We start from the raw sequence: 23,520 nt of genomic DNA on the forward strand, positions 1-23,520 counted from the left end.
CTCCCATCAACCCCACCCCCCAAACCAAAAAATCCCCATGAAAACGTCTGTGCACTTCCCAATAACCATTACTATATGTAAACACTGGTCAAAGTTTGTAACTTGCAGCCCCTCCCTCAGGGATTGTGGGGGAGTAAGTCATTCCCAAAGACAAAGTTATTATGGTTTTCGACTATGTTGAACAAAATGGCTATCTTAAAATTTTAATCTGTTGACTTTTGGAAAAAAATGAGCATGGGAGGGGGCCTATTTGCCCTCCAATTTTTTGGTCACTTAAAAAGGGCACTAGAACTTTTCATTTCCGTTAGAATGAGCCCTCTCGCGACATCCTAGGACCACTTGGTCGATAAGATGACCCCTGGGAAAAAAACAAGAAAAAAAACAAACAAATAAATAAACACGCACCCGTGATTTGTCTTCTGGCAAAAAATACAAAATTCCACATTTTTTAGATAGGAGCTTGAAATTTTTGCTATAGAGTTCTCTGATATACCGAATGCGATAGTGTGATTTTCGTTAAGATTCTGTGACTTTAAATGGATGTTTCCCCCTTTTTTCCAAAATAGGGCAAATTTTCTCAGGCTCGTAACTTTTGATGACAAAGACTAAATTAATTGAAACTTAATATTTAGAATCAGCGTAAAAATTCGAATCTTTTGATGTATCTTTTAGCATCAAAATTCCGTTTTTTAGAGTTTCGTTTACTATTGAGCCGGGTCGCCCCTTACTACAGTTCCTTACCACGAAGTGTTTGAAAAGAAAATAATTCGGTATTTCGGGGCTTCTGACATTATTACTCCTTTGCGGAAGTTAGGCTCAAAATTGAAAAAGGACTATATTTTTTCTCTGGGCCCCTTCCACCTCTTAGTTCGTTTATTTTCCCGTTGGTTTTCACCTGTTTTCGCTTTATAGTTGTGTTATCTCTTAGCAGTTATTTCGTTAGTTGAGTTATGGTTGTGGTATATATGTTTTATCGCTCGTATAGTTGTGTTATTTTCAAATTATACTCCATAATAGAGAGGCTCCGAACACCCAGCATTGTATATTAAGCTCTTAATTTGACATTTTTTTCTAACGTGACCAGATTCGTCCTGCGCCCTTTTCATTGAATTTTTTTCACCCATGGCATATTTCTCCAAGAAAAGATCCTCCCACATAGCCCCCTCCCTCAACCCTACCCCCAAAACCAAAAAAATCCCCCTGAAAACATCTGTACACTTTCCAATAGCCATTATTATATGTAAACACTGGTTGAAGTTTGTAACTTGCAACCCCTCCCCCAGGGGCTGTGGGGGAGCAAGTCATCCCCAAAAACATAGTTATTATGATTTTCGACTATGCTAAACAAAATGGCTATCTCAAAATTTTGATCCGTTGACTTTGGGAAAAAATGAGCGTGGGAGGGGGCCTAGATGCCCTCCAATTTTTTTGGTCACTTAAAAAGGGCACTAGAACTTTTCATTTCCGTTAGAATGAGCCCTCTTGCGACATTCTAGGACCACTTGGTCGATACGATGACCCCTGGGGAAAAAAAAAAAAACAAAAAAACAAAAAAACAAAAAAACAAATAAACACGCATCCGTGATCTGCCTTCTGGCAAAAAATGCAAAATTCCACATTTTTGTAGATAGGAGCTCGAAACTTCTACAATAGGGTTCTCTGATACGCTGAATCTGATGGTGTTGTCCCCTCCGCAGTCCCTCGCTCTTTACGCTAAAGTTTTTAATTGTTTTAAAAAGTAGAATTGTGGCAAAGAGTCAAACTTTAGCGTAAAGAGCGAGGGACTGCGGAGGGGACAACCCATTTCATATACGGAGTAATTTCTGTTCGTTTTAAGTTTTAATGTCGCTCCTTACTTTCAGTTAAAAAAACTAGTTTTTTTTATTTAATCTCAATAAGAGTCATGAATCTTGGGTGATGTTTATCCCTTTTTATGAAAATAAGCAAAATCTCTTAGGCTTGTAACTTCTGATCGGTAGAATTAAACTTAATGCTTTTTATGCATTGTGAATCAGCATAAAAAGCCAATCCTTTTGATGTATCTATTATTATCAAAATTTTATTCCTTAGAGTCTCGGTGTATTGGGCCGATTCACTTCTTACTTACAATTCGCTATCACGAACTATTGGGCTAAATAAACAAAAAACAAATTTTTTCTACTGAAAGCAAGGAGCAACTTTAAAACTTGCGATACACAGAAGTTTATTTTTTAGGGGGGCTGCCCCCTCTTCAATCCCTCAATCGTTACGCTAAAGTGTTTTATTGCTCTAAAGAAGGTTCGTACTCTAATTCAATGGCCTTTGTGTTTCAGAAATTGTGTTTAAAGCACTGGGAAGAAAAATTAAATTTTTAGCCAGAGGTGGTTCTGGGCCTTAGAGAGCGAGGAAAGCTGCTGTCCCGGTTTTTCTGATATCTGAAATTAAATTCCTTTCATTTGTACACTCTTACGGTACACTTTGCCCCCCTCCCCGCACATTATGAGTCCTAAAACTGCTAACGACTGTAACGCAAACAGTGAAGAACTGAGGAGAGGGCAATCCCTCTTTTATACGGAATAATTTCTATTCCTTATAATTTTAAATATTGCTATTGAAAAAACCTGTTTTTTACCTACATTCTGATCGCTTTTTAGTTCAATCCAGGAAATCCGCTCCCCCGCCATGTAAAATTACCCCCTAAAAATATCTTCCAGTAGAAAATTCCACCTGAATAGTTTCCACATATTTACCAATAACAAAAACAATATGTAAACAATGGGTAAATTCCATAACTTACAGCCGTTTCTCCAGGGGCATTGGGGACCATGTTATCCCCAATGGCACAGTTATTGGGGCTTTCAATTATTCTAAGCAAAATGATCATCTAAAAATTTTGACTGTACGTCTTTGGAGAAAATGGGGCAGGGAGGGGGCTCTTTGCCCCCTAAATTTCTCTGACATTTAAAAACGGAACTAGAACTTTTACTTTCCCTTTGAGTGGAACCTTTTCTTATCTTCTGAGACCAATGGTTTGATGTGATCATCAATGGAAAAAATACGAATAAACACGCATCTATGATCTTTCTTCTGGCAGAAAGTTCAAAATTCTAGATTTTTCTAGATAGGAACTTGAAACCTTTGCAGGAGGATATGGTGGATCTGAAAGTGGGATTTTCATTGAGATCGCTTGAATTTTGGGGGTCTCGCCCCTTTTTCAAAAATTAGGCAAATTTTCTGCGTGAAGTATTAATTGTTATTAAAGTTCCCACTTTTAAGGTTTCAGCTACTACTGGGCTGAGTGGCTCGTTATTTACAGTTACTTACCGTGATATGTTAGAATAATTAAAAAATAAGCTTTTAAATTGATAGTAAGGAGCAATTTTAGAGTTTAAAATGAACAGATACAATTCCGTACATGAAGGGGACTGTCCCTTGCTCAACCCTCGCTGTTTGCGCTAAAATTTGACTTGTTATCTCGATTCCTTGAGGAAGATTTCTCAAACACAATAGTCGGTGAATTCGAATGAGAATTATTTTTAAAGAACTTTAAAATTTTAGCACAAAGAGCGATTGAGGAAGGAATATTCTCCCAAATATACGGAATAATTTATGTTTGTTCTAATTATTAATTTTGCTGCTTTTTTGCTTACTTGTTTTCTTATTTAATTCCACTATAAATATACAAACTGCTCGATGAAACGAATAACTGTTTTGAATCTTTCATCTTTCTACATCTTCTACAATGTTGCATGTGTACTCGTTCTATCAATGGCAGACAATTGAGGATGAGGGCGTTTTCCCTAGGCTTTTCATTGGCATAGGTTTTGAAAACACTTCCTTTTTAATTTTTTTTTTGTCGGAAAAGGCCCTTTATTGGTGATTTAATTAAAAATTGGAAAAAATTGCCCCATAGTACACTTTTTTGTGTCTTATGCCAATTTATTTTGGTGTTATCGAGTAAACTTCATAAAAATTGTTTAGATGTACAAACTGGCTATTAATAGGCCATTAAACATCTCTCCATCACTTTGCAAAAGCATTCTAGTTCAGATAGTGTGTAGAAGATTAACGAATAATGTTAAGGAAGCTGAGAGGGGCTATCTTAAAAAATGAGGGTTTTAAACTAAACATTGTTATAGTACTCTTTTCATTCTTCCTGGCCTTTCCATTCCAGAAATGGTACCCAAAGTGTACCAGCCTTGGTTTTTAAAATACCTTCTTTTCTTAATCTTTGCATTGGATAAAGGATCCTTTTTTGGTAATTCCATTAAAAATTGGAGAAACTCTAAGTGGTGTCTATTTTGGTGTCATATGGTGTCATATTTGGTGTCTAAGTGGTGTCACCTTTGGTGTCATATGGCACTTGAATATGGTGTTATCGAGGCAACTTCACAAAAATCGATCATATATAAAAATTGACTATTAGTAAACCCTTAAACAACTCTCTATCATATTGTGTTAGGCTTCTAGTACTGCTAGTCTTTAGATGATTTAAGAATAATATTAAGAAAGCTGAGGGGAGCTATATTAAAGAGGGGATCTCTAAACCCTAGAATTAGGGCTTTCATAATAAGCTTTTTATTCTTCCCGGTTTTTCTATTCATGAAATGACCCCCAAAGGGCAATATTTGGGTGCAATAAGAAATTTTATGATGAAGTTATGAGTCAAGTCAAAAAAGGGGTTATATAAAAAAAATATTTCAAATTAAATGTTAAACAGCTCTATACGATGTTCCTGTGCCCCACCCAACCTTTCCATTATGAAAATTACACTCAAATTGAAATCTTATGGGGCCATAGGGCACTTTGTGATTGCTTTATGAAGGTCAACTTTTAAAATCGATTAGATATAAAATATTAGCTATCAAATAAGCCCTTAAACAGCTCTTCATGATATTCCTGCTCCCCACTAGAAACGAAGAAAAAAAAGGAGCAGCTTAAAAGAAGACACATCAGTGCTGCTCCTGCAGAAAAATCTCCTGCTGCTCCTGTGATTTGCCTTCTTATTCAAGATGGGGGACTGTAAGTTTACATTATAGGGCTTTTCACTTTGAAAATTCCAGGCATATGTTTTAAGTTTTTTCTGATGTCAATTTCAGGGAGTATCGGGGTCTTCTTTGTAAATTCTTGTAAAAGTGTTTCCAAATAACACTTTAAAATGCCGATCAACCCAAATGAGAATTACCATTCCTGAATCAGCTACATACGACAATGATTTGTCACTAGACGGTTTTTGTAAAAATATTAAATAAAAAAAACAAGTTTTTTCAACTGAGAGTAAGGAGTGACATCAAAACTTAAAACGCACAGAAATTACTTCGTATATGAAAGAGGCTGCTTCCTCATCAACGCCCCGCTCTTTACGCTAAAGTTTGACTCTTTCTCTCAATTCTTCTTTCTAAAATAGTAAAAAACTTTAGCGTAAAGAGCGGGGCGTTGATGAGGAAGCAGCCTCTTTCATATACGAAGTAATTTCTGTGCGTTTTAAGTTTTGATGTCACTCCTTACACTCGTTTTTGAATCAATGCATGTTTTGATTTTGGCTCTCCGCAGAGGAGAGCCAAATTTTTTTTTTTGGCTCAATGGCTTTCTCATAATTTTGATCGAATGATTTTGAGAAAAAAAGAGCGGGGGACGAAGCCTAGTTGCCCCCCGATTTTTTGGTTAATTAAAAAGGCAACTAGAACTTTTAATTTTTTACGAATCTTTTTATTGGTAAAAGATTTACGTAACTTATAAATTAGCTTACGTAAAGAACTTTTGTATTCTCATGTTTTTATTACATATATGAGGGGATTCGCCCCATCGTCAGTACCTCGCTCCTTACACTAAAGCTTAAATTTTATCCCAATTCATTAAGAATGACCCCCTGAATCACAAAAGCCGTAGAATAAGTAGTTGAAATTACCGAAAATACTTTAGCGTAAAGAGCGAGGTATTAGAAGGAGGTGAGCCCCTCATATGGGTAATAATTTCTGTTTGTTTTAAGTTTTATTGCTGTTCCTTACTTCCAGCTGAAAAAGCTTTTTCACTTTTATTTTTTAATTGTTTTTTTTTTTAAATAATGCTAGTAAATCCTGCTCTCCCTTCATGGAAATTTTCTTCTCCCATTACAAATTCTCGAAGGAAAATTCCCCCAGCATATCCCCCTCTTCTCAACCCCTCCCCCAAACCAAAAAAATCCTCCTGAAAACGCCTGTATACTTCCCAATAACCATTACTATATGTAAGCACAGGTCAAAGTTTGTAACTTGTTGCCCCTCCCACGGGGACTGTAGGGGAGTAAGTCGTCCCCAAAGACTTAGTTATAAGGTTTTTCGACTATGCTGAATAAAATGGCTATCTCAGAATTTTGATCCGTTGACTTTGGGAAAATAATTAGCGTGGGAGGGGGCCTAGGTGCCCTCCAATTTTTTTGGTCACTTAAAAAGGGCACTAGAACTTTTTATTTCCGTTAGAATGAGCCCTCTTGCAACATTCTAGGACAACTGGGTCGATACGATCACCCCTGGGGAAAAAAAAAACAAAAACAAAAAAACAAATAAACACGCATCCGTGATCTGCCTTCTGGCAAAAAATGCAAAATTCCACATTTTTGTAGATAGAAGCTCGAAACTTCTACAGTAGGGTTCTCTGATACGCTGAATCTGATGGTGTGATTTTCGTTAAGATTCTATGACTTTTAGGGGGCATTTCCCCCTATTTTCTAAAATAACGCAAATTTTCTCAGGCTCGTAACTTTTGATGGGTAAGACTAAACTTGATGAAACTTATATATTTAAAACCAGCATTAAAATGCGATTCCTTTGATGTAGCTATTGGTATCAAAATTCCATTTTTTAGAGTTTTGGTTACTATTGAGCCGGGTCGCTCCTTACTACAGTTCGTTACCACGAACTGTTTGATATTTAAAACTTTTCTTTTCTATTTGGCGTGGATCACTCATTACATGGTTGCAGCTATCGCGGCAACCATGATTTGGATTATCTAATTCTTTGCATGAAAAACCCTTATCTTTAAGTCTAACCCAATAGAACAAAAACAGTTTCTGAATAAAAGTAAAGAGCCCTATTTAATCTCACAGCAAACAGAAATTATACCGTATACAAGGAGGGCTGTTGTCCTCTTGGTCCAACGTAATCTTTACGATAAAGTTTTAGTTTTTCCACCCAAAATTTCCCCAACTACTTGAGGAAATGAGGAGCTAAATAAGGAGCAGCGTAACATAAAGTTTGTTTTTATTCCACTAGGCCTCAAGAATGCCTTTTTCTCATTCATTTTTGTTGATTCAATCGTCAAGAATGTAAGAGAGCTTTACGTTCCTCTGTGCTTTCATTTGAAAGCTTGTAGTCCTATGTTCAGTTAGGGTTGGATTCACTTTAGTCAGGGTTAGGATAAATTCTCTTACCGAGTCTAGCTAATGTTTACTTTCTCATGAATAACATTTAGGAATCTTTCGGCCTGTCACGAATAGCGAATATAAGCAATAGGAAGCTAACCAAAATTCAATATCCAGTGTTTAAAAATAGGCCTTAGAGTGTCTTCTACTAAAACTGTTTTACGAACTGTTTCACTATAACTTGTTTTACTAACTGTTTCACAAAACTTTATTATGGTGTAATCAAGTCAACTTCATAAAAATCGATTGGATATGAAAATTAGCTATTAATAAGCCGTTAAAAATCTAAAAATATTACAGCACGTAAACCTTAGATTTAGGGTTTTATCTGTGTCATCGTAAGAGTTGAATTTTTAACATACTCAATAAAACAATGGCTCACTCAAAACCAACGTATATATATTCGCTAGGAAAGTACGCAGTATCAGTTCTCACGTCCCAATCTCACGTATCCCCACATAGAGCCTCATATATGGCTGGATAGTCTAAAAAAAGAAGTGAAAATGAATAGCAACTCTCCATTTTCAATTTTGGTTTTTAATAGAAGTGGCTCCTCCATCACAAAAACATCGACGTAACCACTGAATGTATTCTGTTAATACTAAAAAAGAACAGACATCCATTGATTGGACGGTAATTCCAAAACAACATCATTCAAATGTGTTGGATCATCAGCAATAAAACTTGTAAAGTACAGCCGAAGTGGGTTCCACTGTTAAGCAACCTGGTTGACAGATGGATATATTCCAGTGGGTGAAGAACCAACTCTTCTGGCCAGATGCTAAGAGCTTATGAATCTTTTTTTGGGCATCTGTGTTTTTTATTTTCTATGTCTATGTGTAAATGATGAATCATCATCTACAATTTTTTCCTTTCTTTCGTACGAGTTCTTCTTTGGGTATAATACACAGTTTATTTTTAATCTTCAACTCAAGTTTCAACGTGTTACCACAGAGCTATTAGGGTTGCTGATGAAAGGGTAAATTTAACTTCCAAACTCCTAAATACGCAACTTTACGCAATAAATGATTGACAAAAATGCTTTCAGAACTAGATGCAGCGGAAATATACATACATAATAATACATAATATACATAATATACATACATACATACTATATACAAAAATAGTTTTACTGCTGATGATGAACACTGTATATGTGTTCGAAATATCCAGTTAAATAATTTTTTATTTCACTGTCAATAAAAAGGTATCATCCCTATTTTGAACTGTTTTACTTTCGTCATGGAAAGGCAGTGTGGTCTTCGAAGTTATCTAAATATACATACATAATAAAAACTCAAGCAGAAGAAACTTGTAAGTCCTAAATTAATTTCTTGGTAAGTTCCCAAATAGCATGATAAAAATCTATACTAGTAAAAGTAGCTTTTCATATAAACTAAAATTTTACTCACCGCCCCATTTCCTTGTGATGATTTACATTGATCCAATTCTTAAGATTACGAGTTAGCACCAATAGAAGAAGTAGCTTTGAATAATTTCAAATGACACATTGTTTTTAACACGTTTAAACTTGCAAGTTCTTTGCATCAAAATTTATTTTAACCCTTCTTTTCAAGTCCTAAACAACTGAATAGGTTAAACAAATCTTTAAATAAAAATTAAAGAAGCAAATTTAAGCTCAAAACGAACAGAAACTAGACCTACGTTGCCCGGGCAACGTGAAGGGTTGCGGCAACCTTTGTCCGGCTTCACCGACACAAGCTCTCGCAACACAAAGTGTTGCGAGAGCAACACTTTGGTTTTCTTTCTTGGATATCGATCAGTTATCACATGATCAAAGGCTATTCCTCAGCGTTGAAAAAACAACAACAAAATAGTATCGAAAGAAGGGACTAAATTGACTTTGCAGCCAGATGAACTTTATCCTTTTCAATCGTAGACATCGTGACGGATGAAAACTCGGAACAATATTTTATATAATCTAGTTGTGTTGCGAGAGCAACACTTTGGTTTTGTCCCGTTTTTTTTTCTTTTTTCCTATGCCACAGATGTCGGCTTATTCCTGGAAACTAGTAAGGGTCTAACATGTGCGGTTTTTACGGAAAGTGTGGACTTCAGGCCGGATTGGTGAATATGGCATTACATTTTGGAAAGCTCCACAGAACTCTTGCCTGGGGCCAAAAACGATGGTTTTGCTTGTCCTTGAGCCAGAGCCTATGGTGTGCGAAGTGAAGTGGAGTTATGTAGCCTATGCCAGAGAGGAGTATCTGAAGTAGTGCAGCCAAGTTTTCGTTTCATCAAACCATGCTTCTGCTTTCGAGTGGAAAGCTCCGTTCTAGCAGGCAAGCAGGCAGGCGCCACTTTCAAATTGAATATGGACTAAAATCTATATGTGTTAAATATATGCGGCAGTTACCCGGCCCCACAGCCAATATATCTTCATTGAGTGATAAATAAAAAATTGACAGAAGAAAAATGTGGCATTTTCCCACGGGTCCGAAAGTGCTGCCATCTTTCTGATTTAAGATCAAGTGTAGAATGAAATCAACGGGACAAAACCAAAGTGTTGCTCTCGCAACACAATTATCCTTTTCACAAGAAGAGTCCCCTGCTGTCTCTAAGCAAAAGTTTTAATTTGCACCCCAATGCATCTAGAAATAACACTCTAACAGAAAATCAATGAATAAAAAGATTATTTTTTATAAATTATTTTTTATATCACGATAACTCAAGAATGGTATTAAAAATAGAATACTAATTGCTTATTTTACGACTAAAAAGTCAACGGTCTCCGTCGTAGTAGTATGGGAATTTAGCCACTCTGTATGATGTTCTATTGCTACACTAGTCATGGAGGAAATAAAAGGAAAAAAGAGAATACATCAGTACTACCCATGGAAAAACGTAGTATTCCTTGTTGGCCAAGCGAAGGGAATGTAAATTTCTTTTAGACGGCTCACAGTGATGGTGATTTCCATGGCGTAATTTTTGTTTTGATTCGACGCTATTCTTGGGAGTTTCGGGGTATTTTGTTTTTTTAATCCCCGTAAATTTGTTTCCAGAATGACATTTTATGATTAAGACAAATTGAAATACTAGTTACCATTCCTGAATGAACTATAGATACTAATTTTCTCACAAGCCAGATTCTGTTAGCACGCTTTTTATTTTTTGTGTGTGTGTGTGGCTCTTGGCCGTGGTTCGTTCCTTCCTATTTTACACCCACCACTTCAACCATGATAAATAAAAATATAATAAGGGTCTTTATAATACCCAGGTATGAATCTTAACTTCATTAAAGAATTTAGAAGCTTACGGATTTTAGCGATGATTTGCTCAATTATCGAATTCAATGTAACAAGCGTGAATAAAAAAATCTTACTTATTTACATATCTTATTTACTTATTTCCATCCTCATGGGACGTTTTGGGACCACTCCTTTCGAAATTTCACCAACCAGTGCATGATATGCTATTCGGTCAGGTGCAGTTGTCGATAGTTGGGTGATATGTTTTCCATATCACCACAGACCTCTTATGAGGTCTTCCTCGTGGTTGACCCCCTTCAACAGTCCCTTCAAGTGAGATCTTCAGTGGTCGAATATGATCCATTTTCTTGACATACCTAAGCCAGCGTAGTTACTGTCTTCTAACTTTGTTTAAGTTCATGTCTGGTAATTTTAGTCTTCTATGGACCTCTTCATGTGTGACACGATTCCTGTATTTAATCTTCGCTATTCAGAGTAGGCATCTCATTTTGAATGCAAGAAGGGTGCGCCCATTTTTAGCTTTTATTGTCCATGTTTCACACCCATACAGGGCAACGGGTATGATCAGGCTGTTAAAAAGGTGATTCTTCAGATGGTCCGAAAGGTGGCTGGATTTCCATAGATTCAAGATTCCCCTCAATATAAAAACATCCCCTTGGAAGCCTCTGTACACTTCCTAATAACCTTTGCTTTATGTAACAATGGTCAAAGTTTTTGACTTGCAGCCCCTCTTTCGGGCACTATGGGGGATTAAGTTGTTCCGGAAGACATAATTATTGGGGCTTTTGACTATACTGACCGAAATGGCTACCTCAAAATTGTGAACCCGTGAGTTGGGAGAAAAAATGAGCGTGGGAGAGGGCCTAGGTGCCCTCCAATTTTTTGGTCACTTTAAAAGGGCATTATAACTTTTAATTTCCGTTAGAATGAGCCCTCTTACGACATTTTAGGACCACTGGTCGATGCGATCACCCCTGAGAAAAAAAAAACAACAAATAAACACGCATCCGGGATTTGTCTTCTGGCAAAAAACACCAAATTCCACATTTTTGTAGATAGGAGCTTGAAACTTTTTTTAGGGGGTGTTTCCCCTTATTCTCTAAAATAAGGTAAATTTTCTCAGGTTCGTAATTTTTGATGAAAAAGACTAAGCTTGATGAACCTTATATATTTAGAATCAGCATAAAAATGCGACTCTTTTGATGTAACTATTGGTATCAAAATTTTATTTTTTAGAGTCTTGGTTACTATTGAGCCGGATCGCTCCTTACTACACTTCGTTAACACGAACTGTTTGACAAATAGGATAAAACCCATGGGAAACAGGGTTTTTGAAATTACGTGCAAAACATCAAATTTATTTTAGTTTTTAACTTTGGAGTCGTGCACTGTACAATACTCAAGGATGAAGAAATTTTTCGGGGTATCATCATAAAGGTTTTTATGAGGTCATAATACTAAAATGACTGGACTATAAAATATATCCATCATATGCTACCAAGACAAATAAAGTGAATGAAAAAAGGGCATTTTTTAACAATGTGAAATGAACCAAAATTACAGTAAACAGCCAAATAAAGCTCAAAACGAACAGAAACTACCAAAAAGAGGAGTAGAATTAACGCCCTCTGTGAGGGCGTTAAGAACCAGAATATAATTTGTACTCTGCTGAAAACAATATCTGTTTCAACAAAGTGTTTTTATTTTTCATAATATAAAATATCACCATCGTAACCAAAATAACAGTATATCCAAGATAATGAAAAAAAATTAATGTGGATTGACAGTTTAATTTACATGATAATATTTAATCCCAAAATACTTAATAATTTTGAATTTAATAAAACCGCAAGGGCGAAACTCTTTTTAGTGAAGTGCAAAGTATTTTCTGATCCTTAGAGGCACAGATGGAGTTAACTCTACTTTGATAGTTTGATAATTGTTTCTTTTTGATAGTTTCCGTTCATTTTGAGTTTTACTTGGCTTTCTACTTTAATTTCTGTTCGTTTTGGGTTTCATTTATTTATTGATGGTGATTCATGGTAGGTTCAAGTCATAAAATTATTTAAATTTATTGCTGCTCGTCTCTATTTTAATGTATCCTTTTACTTTCCGTTGAATTTTATTTGAACGGAAGTTAAAAGTTATAGTGCCCTTTTAAAGTGATCAAAAAGATTGGAGGGAGCTAGACCCTCTCCTACGCCCATTTTTTCTTAAAATCGTCCCATCTAAATTTTAAGATAACCATTTTGTTCAGCATAGCTGAAATGCCGAATACTATGTCTTTTGAGATAACATTGCCCCCCATAGCCCATTGGAAAAGGTCTTTATGCTATAAATTTGCCCATTGTTTATGCATTGAATCTGTTATTGTGAAGTATGCAAACATTTTTCGGATGGGGTAAACAAGCTCTCTGCTGGGGATATTTGTCATGGGGAGAAGTTGCCACGGGAAAACATTTTCCAGGGGTGAATTTTCAGGGGAAATTTGCCAGAAATTCTATTAGAAATTCTTCTTATGTCTTGCTTTCCCTTTGCCGACTCAATTTTACGAGCGGGATGTTAAGTGTAATTTTCTGGAGTCAAATATCCCCAGGATTGAATTGTCTAGAGAATTGAACTTTCCCTAGTTCATACCCCAATCCGGTCTTGAGATATACCACCTATGTCGTTTTGAAAACCTGGAGGTATTTAAACCAGTTTTGTTTAGTTTGATACTGGTGGTAGTACTAGTAGTAGTAGTAGCAAAAGTGGTAGTATTAGTTGCCCTAAAAAATTTAGCTTTTCGCTCAAAGCCGATGCTGGAATTTAGCTGATATGCTGATATAATCGCCATGTTCATTGTGTATTTCAAGTTAGTTCAAAATCTCCTTCAGAATGCCCAAAAACCATCAACTTTATCCTACAAGCCATTCTTCAGATATTTTTGATACGCTCCTTTGACAACTTATATGCACATAGCGTATTTTTATTTAGTTCAATACTGCCTTCGCCATTTTCTGAGAGTTTTGCCTTAATACCCTTAATATTGGCAATAATATTTTCGTTGCTTCAGCAGGAATAGAACACAGGGAGTAGTACTAGTGATAATGGCATTAGTTTTTGCATAATGCCTTTTTGGTTAGTTCAACATTCCTCAACGTATTCTGATATTTTCGACTTAAAACTTTGAGCGTTTTCGAAGATAATATTGCTACACCATTTAGATAGCTTGCAAGCACATACTGTGCATTGATTTAGTCCAACATCCCCATCAACAATCCTGAAAGTATCAACTTAATACCTTTGGCCTTAGTAATATTAGTATCAACAGCAGTAACAGTTGTAGTACTACTATCAGTGGTCGTAGTAGTCGCACTAGTAGTCTTAGTAGTAGTATGCGCACAGTTTCTTTCAATAGTTCAATATGTCCCTTAACATGCGTTGAAAAATCCAACTTAATGCTCAAAGCTGTTCCGGAGATATTGCTGATACGCCCATTTGACAGCTTGTATACATATAGCGTGCCTGGATTCAATTTAAAATCCTCCTCAACATATCCTGAAAATGTCTCCTTGGGATACATTGTCTTATTAGTAACAGTAGTAGTAGCATTAGAAGCAGTAGTATTAATGTCCATATAGTTCCTTTTGGTTTGTGTAACATCCTCCTCAACACTCCCTAAGAGCTTGGAAGTTTTCAAAGAGATGAAGACCTTAGAAGATTCTAGTTTTACTCCATAGCTTCAGTTTAGATCTAATAGACTAAGGGCGATAACAATTGCTTGGTAATGCCTTTTTAATTTAGCATAATTTGATTGACAAAAACTGATTTTGTTTACTAAAAACCTATATCTATTTAAATGAATTGTAACAACTAAGGTCTTTCCGATATTTGCATTACTAAGTTTCATTTGAGGATTTTGGAAAAACAAGACTTGAGAAGAACAGATTTGAGAAATCAAAACAAAACAAAAAGGTGGATACAAAAGGAATGAGTAGGTCACCGAATTAGAATAAGAAAAAAATACACCATTGCTTTCCACAATCACATTGATGTGATTAATATTCTTTAAGAAAATGGAGCGAATCAAAACATGACGAATACTTTTGATAAAACAGGCTCACATTATTCTTCTGAAAATGACAGACTAGATGCTTTTTGGTTGCAGGTATCAAATGTTGCCACTATAGATGGCTTTGATAGTGACGTATTAACACTAACTATTGGCAGTGAGGAAACATCAATCAGATGTTATCAGATATTTTTTAGAAAATGGAGCAAATCCAAACGTAAAAATCAAATCTCTAAATACAGCCGTACTATTAGTTGTTAATAAAAATCTATTAGATGTAATTCAACATCTTTCAGAAAAGAAAGCAAACCCAAATGGGACCAATAGTGGCAGGTAAATTGCTTTACATCTTGCTGCTGAAATAGGAGAGCTAAGCTTTTGCCGGTTACTAGTTTTAAAAAGCGTAGATGCTTTCAATGTTTTCAAAAATACGCCTTTACAGTATGATATAAGACAAAATCATATAATTGTGACAGGGCAAAACAGAAAATCCATAATTATTCAATTGTAGATTCACAGCATGAAGTTTCGCGTCTACCAACTTACAGTGGAGTGACAAAAAACATGTCTCTTTATCCTTCGGTCTATTCTTGTTTACCTGACCGCAGATATTCTGAGGAGCCACCACCTAAATATGAAGATGTGCATCCTCTAGCTACAGAGCAGCGTAGCCTAACTAGTAGTTCCAGTTCACTTCAACAGCAAAGAGAGATCAACAGTTTACCAGGTGAGTCTATTTTCATGTGTCATGAAGACAGTTGCAAAAGCTTTGCAGAACAAGGCTATACGAAAAATATAACTTTCTAACACCTCAATATTCAGACGTAATTTTCCAGGCCAGATTTAGGCCATCTGTACCTTATGTTTTAATAAAAAACATTTGGCACACAAGGCAGTCCCTCTAGAAAAGGTGAAAAGGGGGAAGGGTGCTAACTACAGGCCTTGAGTATTATTTTCACTTAATTCAACCATTGTTAAAGCTATTTTGTTAATATTAGGCTTCTTCTCCAAATACTTTTCATACATGTTGATATGTTATGTCTTGCCATATGTTGCTGATTGTTGGTGATATGTTGTTGATACATTTTATGTTAATATTATTTTATGTCTTAACCAACAAATTTTTAACTGAATTTTCTCCTGTTTCAATAACTCTAGATATAAAAGAGATTAGCGTAGTTTTAATATATATATATATATATATATATATATATATATATATATATATATATATATATATATATATATATATATATATATATATATATATATATATATATATATATATATATATATATATATATATATATATATATATATATATATATATATATATATGTATATATGTATATAACTGTCTTCTTTGCAAATCATATTTAGATATACAACACGTTTCTATGGAAATTGAGAGAAAAAAGTAGCGAAAGTAGAATAGCAAGATAACGTATGTACAAATATTATCATACAGCATCAATTTTTGAAATTCAAACGCACTTCACAACAAATTTCTTTATACAGCTAATAAACATATTTTTGTCTAGCTTGAACTAATGACAATGTTTGCTACATCCTCAAAGTTAAAGTCCTTTGTCGAGACTTCTGCAGTTGCAAATACAACAAGAAATAAGTTCGTATTTCAATAATTCTTTCATATAAGTAAAGCATGTCACACTAAGAGTTCACTCGGTATTACACCTCGGAATTACACCCCATAAGCTCCATACCTGCATTTCTATCTCAATATGTGTGTCTCATTCCCATAGATTTAAAGGACAGAGGGGCCAGTATTTGTAAGTACTCATTTGACTACAAAAATATGTGCTCTGTTTTGCAACAATAATTGTATCCATCTATCTTCTCTCGGTCAACATTTCTCGATCCATGCAGCCAACAACATTCGAAAGTAAATTGCTTCACTACTAGCCAAACATTCAGTAAATCCAAGATGAAACTTATCGTCACAGGGAAATGAAAGTGTGTTTAGGGGGACGTATCTCATTCGATTTGCTCAAATGATTCCCTTGCGAAAAAATAAACACATAAAATCTCCCCTGATGCCTCCCAAGAATAAAGATATTTGCAGCTGAGAAGATGTTTGAATTTTAATAATAATATTACAAGTTAAGAGAGAAGTGACGTAACATGTTCTAAAATGGTGCCAACAGGAACTTGATAAAAAAGGAAGGTTGTCACAAAACAAGTAAACTTGACCATTAGACAGTTTGTGGTAACCAACTTTAAGTAAGAAGCGACTCGGGTCAACAGTAACCGAATCTCTAAAGAAGAAAGTTTTGAGAACAATTAATCAAACAGTTTGTGGTAACGAACTGTAGTAAGGAGCGACCCGGCTCAATAGTAACCAAAACTCGAAAAAACGGAATTTTTATAACAATAATTACATCAAAAGAATTGCATTTTAATGCTGATTGTAAATATATAAGTTTCATTAAGTTTAGACTTACCCGTCAAAAATTAAGAGCCTAAGAAAATTTGCCTTATTTTTGAAAATAGGGGAAAATACCCCTTAAAAGTCATAGAATTTTAACAAAAATCACACCATCAGATTCAGCGTATCAGAGAGCCCTATAGTAGAAGTTTCAAGCTCCTATATACGAAATGTGGAATTTTGCATTTTTTGCCACAATACAGACCACGGATGCGTGTTTATTTGTTTTTGTTTTTTTTGTTGTTTTTTCCCAGGGGTGATCGTATTGACCCAGTGGTCCTATAATGTGGTGAAAGGGGTCATTCTAAAGGAAATTAAAAGTTCTAGTGCCTTTTATAAGTGACCAAAAAATTGGATGGCTCCTAGGCCCCCTCCCACGCTCATTTTTTTTCCCAAGTCACCGGATCAAAATTCTGAGATAGCAATTTTATTCAGCATAGTCGAAAAACCTAATAACTATGTATTTGGGGACGAGTTACTCCCCCACAGTGCCCGTGGGAGGGGCTGCAAGCTACAAGCTTTGACCAGTGTTTACACATAGTAATGGTTATTGGGAAGTGTAAAGACGATTTCGGGGGAATTTTTTTGGTTGTGGGGGAGGGGTTGAGGGGAGAGGGCTATGTGGGGGGAAATTTCCATGGAGAAATTTGTAATAGGGGAAGAAAATTTCCATGAAGGGGGCGCAGGATTTTTAGCATTTTTCTTAAAGAACAATTAAAAAGTAAATATGAAAAGTTTTTTCAACTGAAAGTAAGGAGCAGCATTAAAACTTAAAACGAAAAGAAATTATTACGCATATGAAGGGTTTACCTCCTCCAAATATCTCGCTCTTTACGCTAAAGTAATTATATTAATTTCAACTATTTATTCTACGGCCTTTGTGATTCAGGGGTCATTCTTAAGGAATTAGGACAAAATTTAAGCTTTAGTGTAAAGAGCAAGGTATTAACGAGAGGGTGAATCTCCTCATATACGTAATAAAAACAAACGAATTTAGAAGTTCGTTACGTAAGTTAATTCGTAAGTCATGTATATTTTTACTAATAGAAACGATCGTAAAGAATTAAAAGTGCTAGTTGCCTTTTTAAATAACCAAAAAATTGGAGGGTAACTAGGCCTACTCCCCCGCTCCTTTTTTCTCAAAATAGTCCGATCAAAACTATGAGAAAGCCATTTAGCCAAAAAAATAAATTAATATGCAAATTTTGTTTCAATTATTCATGTGTAAAGAGCCAAAATCAAAACATGCATTAATTCAAAAACGTTCAGCAATTAAATTAAATAAAAACAAGTTTTTTTTCTGAGAGCGATATTAAAACTTAAAACGAACAGAAATTACTCCGTGTATGAAAGGGGCTGTTCCCCTTCAACACCCCGCTCTTTACGCTAAAGTTTTCATTGTTTTAAAAAATAGAGTTGAGAGAAAGAGTCAAACTTTAGCGTAAAGAGCGGGGCGTTGATGGGGGAACAGCCCCTTTCATATACGGAGTAATTTCTGTTCGTTTTAAATTTTAATATCGCTCCTTACTTTCAGTTAAAAAAAACTTGTTTTTTTTTAATTTAATACATCAAAAGAATCGATTTTTTATGCTGGCAAGCAATGTAGATGAAAATCACTCCGTCAAATTTAACATACCAGAGAAACCTAATTGTACATTTTTCAAGCTCCTATCTACAAAAACGTGCAATTTGGTATTTTTCTTTTTCCCAGATGAAAGATCACGGATGTTTGTTCTTTTTTTGGGGGGGGGTTGAATGTATCAAGCCAATGGTCTTAGAAAACCGATAGAGGACTCATTTGAACGGAAGCTAAGATTTCGAGTGCATTTTTTAAAAAGAATTTGCCAAGAGAAAGTGACGTTTTTGGCCATTTTAAGGCACATATGCTAGGATTTGCCCTAAAGAGGGCCCAATTGCATTCGACTTAAAATTCTGAGACAGCCAATATATTTAAAAGCATCGGGAAATCTATATATTGAGCCTCCCAGTTTCAGAAGAAGTTATGCTGCACGGTGGCCCATTCGTTCCTACAAAGTCACGTAGTCCATGTAGTTAACATTGACATTTGTTTAAAGCTTCTTTTAATTTGGTTGATTTAAATAATTTTTAACAGAACTATAAACAGTGATGTATAATTGTGTATCAGTTATCATGAAGAAGCGGTTGAGTTTTTTTTAGTCGGGGGGGGGGAGAGGTCCGTAGGCCTTAAGTACTGCATTTTAATTCTCTCTTGGTCTTACCATGAGCCTTCAGATAAATATAGGAATGGGTTTTCTACATATTTTTGTTTTCATCAGAGTGATCGTGTATTCGAAAAGCAAATGCACTAAAAAAGCCCTTTCTCTTGTTGCCTTGATGTACATAAATTAAATTTTGATTTAAAGAGTTGGGGTTGGAAATGGTAGCCCTGTTCATGTTTAGGGTAACCCTATGAAAAATCAAGGATATACCATAAGAAATGAGAAGAAATTAATTATAATTTTTTTAATGATGATCGGAAGAGAGAGCGATATTAAAACTTAAAATGAATAATTATCTTCCAGTATATGAAGGGGTTGCCCTCTCCACAATTCCCAGTTTTTTACGCTGAAGTTTCACTTTCTGTCCAGTTTTTTAAAAGCGACTGCTAAAACACAAGGGCTGCTGAATTGGAATAAGAAGTATCTTTAATGCACTTTACAACTTTAGCGTAAAGAGCGGGCGTTTGAGAAGCAGTCAACCCCTCTCTGATATACGGTATGATTTCTGTTCATTCTAAGCATTAACGTTGCTCTTTATTTTCATCGGAGAAATATTACTTTCAAATGAAATACTGAAAATTATTGAAAATTTTAAGACCGTAGTAAGGAGCCACGTTAATCTTTAAATGGATAGCAATCCCCTGCTCTGAACGATGTTTGGTAATTTGTCCTTTACCCTAAGCATTAAAAATTCAAAACAATAAAACATAATTTAAATCTTATGTCTAAGACAAGTTTTTTTTTTACCGATCTGACACCAATGACAATGGGGGAAGCCAGGGGCAACCCCCCCCCCTTGGGTTTTGAAAAATACTTCCATCAGCAATACCATTAAATTTTACTGAGATATCTAAAATACGTTAATTAATTGATTGACCAGGAAGACTTTTAATGATTCATTTAATTTTTTTTCCTTTTTTTATCAATGTTGCTCTGTGTTTTCAGTTTTGTGATTATTTATTTATAGACGAGGTATGAATACGTAGGAGTATATTATAAGCATAGAAACAACTATCATATACAACCCAATGGGTTTCCCTGATTTATGTTGAAAGATGATGCTTAAGTATTGCATTTGATAATAAATTTATTTGTCTGGTAAAAAAAATTGCTTTGTCATTCAAAATGCCTTTGTTAAAATTTTCATGGGAAAAAAAGAAAATTAATCCTACTCCATAAATTAGTAAAAAATGTACTTTGCCCCATACCCTCCCACCGAATCTTTTTGAATCCGCGCCAATGTTTAAAACTGAAAAACACTGAAAAAAATATCTCACACTATTCTATTGCAGAATCCCAAGCCCCAAAGCTAGTTCTTTCAATCCCTTGACTCAAATTTGTTATTTTATTTTATATCTACACTACTGTCTGAAATTTGTGACCAATGGGGTACATCTCTGTTTTCAAAGCTACTTTTTAATTTTATTAAGTCGGGGGGGGGGGAAGCCCTTCTAGTCCTTCCCTGAATTCAATTGTCTCCTAGATGCTGCAATTACTGATAGAAAATCGCTGTTATAAATATTTACTGTTAGAATATGGACGTTTTTTTCTGAGTTTATTTGTGTTAAAGTTTCTTGATTTTTTTTTTTGCATATCACAACCCCTTCAGTCTGGCAATTTTGTCAACTCTGCCCCATTGTCTTCCAAGAGAATGTCTTCTATAATCTGTACAAAAAATGGGGTTCAACCGCGCTCTCTAGGACTAAAATGAAAAAGAAATTAGGATGGTCACATTCTACAAATGATCGATGATATATTTCAAAGACCTTTTTTTTGTCCATCTATATGAGCAAAGGAAAAGCCATCAGTTCCAAAATGGGTTAGGAAGCTGTCATAAAAGGACTTAGAGGAAGTTCGAGCCTTATGGGAAGCGTCAAAGAGTGAAGCTTTGAATAGACTGGAATGATGGAGGAGCTGTATTATGCGTGAGCTAGTAGTAGTAGTGGTAGTAGGTAGTTAGTAGTAGTAGTAGTAGTGTAGTAGTAGTAGTAGTAGTGGTAGTAGGTAGTGGTAGTAGTAGTAGTAGTAGTAATAGTAGTAGTAGTGGTAGTAGTAGCAGTAGTAGCAGTATTGGTAGTAGTAGTAGTAGTAGTAGTAGTAGTATAATCAGCAGTAATATAAGTAGTAGTAGTTGTTGTTGTAGAATTAGTAGCAGTAATAGTAGTAGCAGTAGTAGTAGCTGTAGTAGTAGTAGAGGCAGTAGTGGTGGTAATAGTAGTAATAGCATTTGCAGTAATAGTAGTAGTAGTAATAGCAGTAGTAGTAGTATAAGTAGTAGTAGTAGCAGAAATGTACCTTTAGTAGCCTTAGTATTAGTAGTAGTGGTAGCACTAGTAGTAGTGGCAGTAATATTGATTTTTCTTAAATATCATACCCAATAGATTTTGGGTTACTGATTTTTTTTCACTAAATTTCTTAAAACTAAATAACAAACATTACTGAAAAAAACTCACACTTTAAGGTCTTGTTGAGGATCCCACTGATGAATCAAGTCAGGTCCTACCCAGAGCTGACGATACTTTGAATTTGAACATGAATTCTACAGATGAAGAACTGCCGAGCGAAAGACTAGAGCTTGCTACAATTCCGCGATTTACCAACTCTGGCATAGGAAGACCAAGATTTCATAGTGCAAAAATTTGATATAAATGTACTACTTTCTGACAGTATATAATGTGTTTGAACTTTTATTTTTTTTTTCTGCATTTGACCAAAATTGGAGGAATAAAACTAAAATGAATTTTCTTACGATGCTAGACTGATGGTTTGAAAACAGAGGCTTGCGGAAACCCGGAGTGTTCCGTAATAGTATTAAGGCTACTGTGAAAGTTTTAAAGGTCCTCCCATCCTCTCTCAACAACACTGAACCAGGGACGTACACAGGAACTCATTTCATGGGGGCTGCATACTGAAGTAGATTTAAGATCTTGGAAGAAAGATGGAAACAGTAGAACTATACGGAACATATACAGATAATGTATAAAACAATTTAAGAACAGTAGTAAAACCTAAAAAGTTTTGTGGAAGAGGCTCTGGGCCCAAATGATACCCTCGCATAAATGGCTTGTGTAAGTGTAGTCAAATTAGCCCAAACCAATTAAAAAAGATGATTCTGAAAAGAGAAAAAACTCTATTGAATTGTATTTTAGTTCGAGGTTGTAAAAAATTTGCAAGTTCGCAGTATTTTCCGTGTTTGAAGATGATAAAAGAGAAGACACTCACGAGACAACTGATATCAAGAAAATCTTTTGCTAAGGAGTTGCTGCTGAGGGTAATGCTTGGAGGTTCGCAGGCCTACTTTGCAGCTTTTATGACGCGAAGGCTGAATCAAACAGAAGCGCACTCAGATACAGGCCCACTCAAAGAGGAGTAACCTGAATGCTAGAATACGAAAAAGCCATCTTTTTCAATGGAAAGGACGGTTCTTCGAAGAGAAAAAATGTCGCATCATGGTATTTTAAAATGGAGAAGCCAAATAATTACTTCCATGATATGTTTTGGTCAGTCAGCCCCCATATCGAATCCTTAGGCATTTTAGACTGTATCGACCTTTTTCTGTTAATGCCAAAAGATCCAGGTTCTCTATTAGATATCTGTCGATTTTAAATAAATTTGAATTGAGAGACCAAACTCCAACTGTGTGATTTACCCTAAATCAGGATGAATTGAAAAAGAAAGTATCAACTATTATTTCATGAGCTTTGATGAAGGAGCATAGGCAAATTCTATTTTCTTTCTTATTGTTCGCTTGAACGTGTCAAAGTTACCTTCCTTGCACTGCTTCCCCAATATTTCTTTTCTTGTCCAGGATTTCTTTTTCTAATTTTGTGTTTTTGTGTTATCTATTCATTTACTCTTTGTTCGTGTGGAAAAATTGAATTCTTATCTTTGTTATACCCAAAAACAATGGGCACAACATTCTGTTAGGCGTGTATTACTTATTGTAATCTTGTGTTTTATTGGGTTGTGTAAATAAAGCTATTCATTTTTTCATTCATTCAGTCTTACAGCAAAGCAGAAAAATTATAGTGAAGAATATACACATATTGAAAATTAATTGATTTCACCAGTAAGTCATTGCGTGCTCAAATAACCAAGAAAGAAAAATTGTTAGATTTAAGACAAAGCTTGTTTTTATTGAAATCCTAAGGACAAGGATACTTGATATT

The sequence above is a fragment of the Artemia franciscana genome, chromosome 5 (genome assembly GCF_032884065.1).
Source record: "Artemia franciscana chromosome 5, ASM3288406v1, whole genome shotgun sequence".
NCBI lineage: Eukaryota > Metazoa > Arthropoda > Branchiopoda > Anostraca > Artemiidae > Artemia > Artemia franciscana.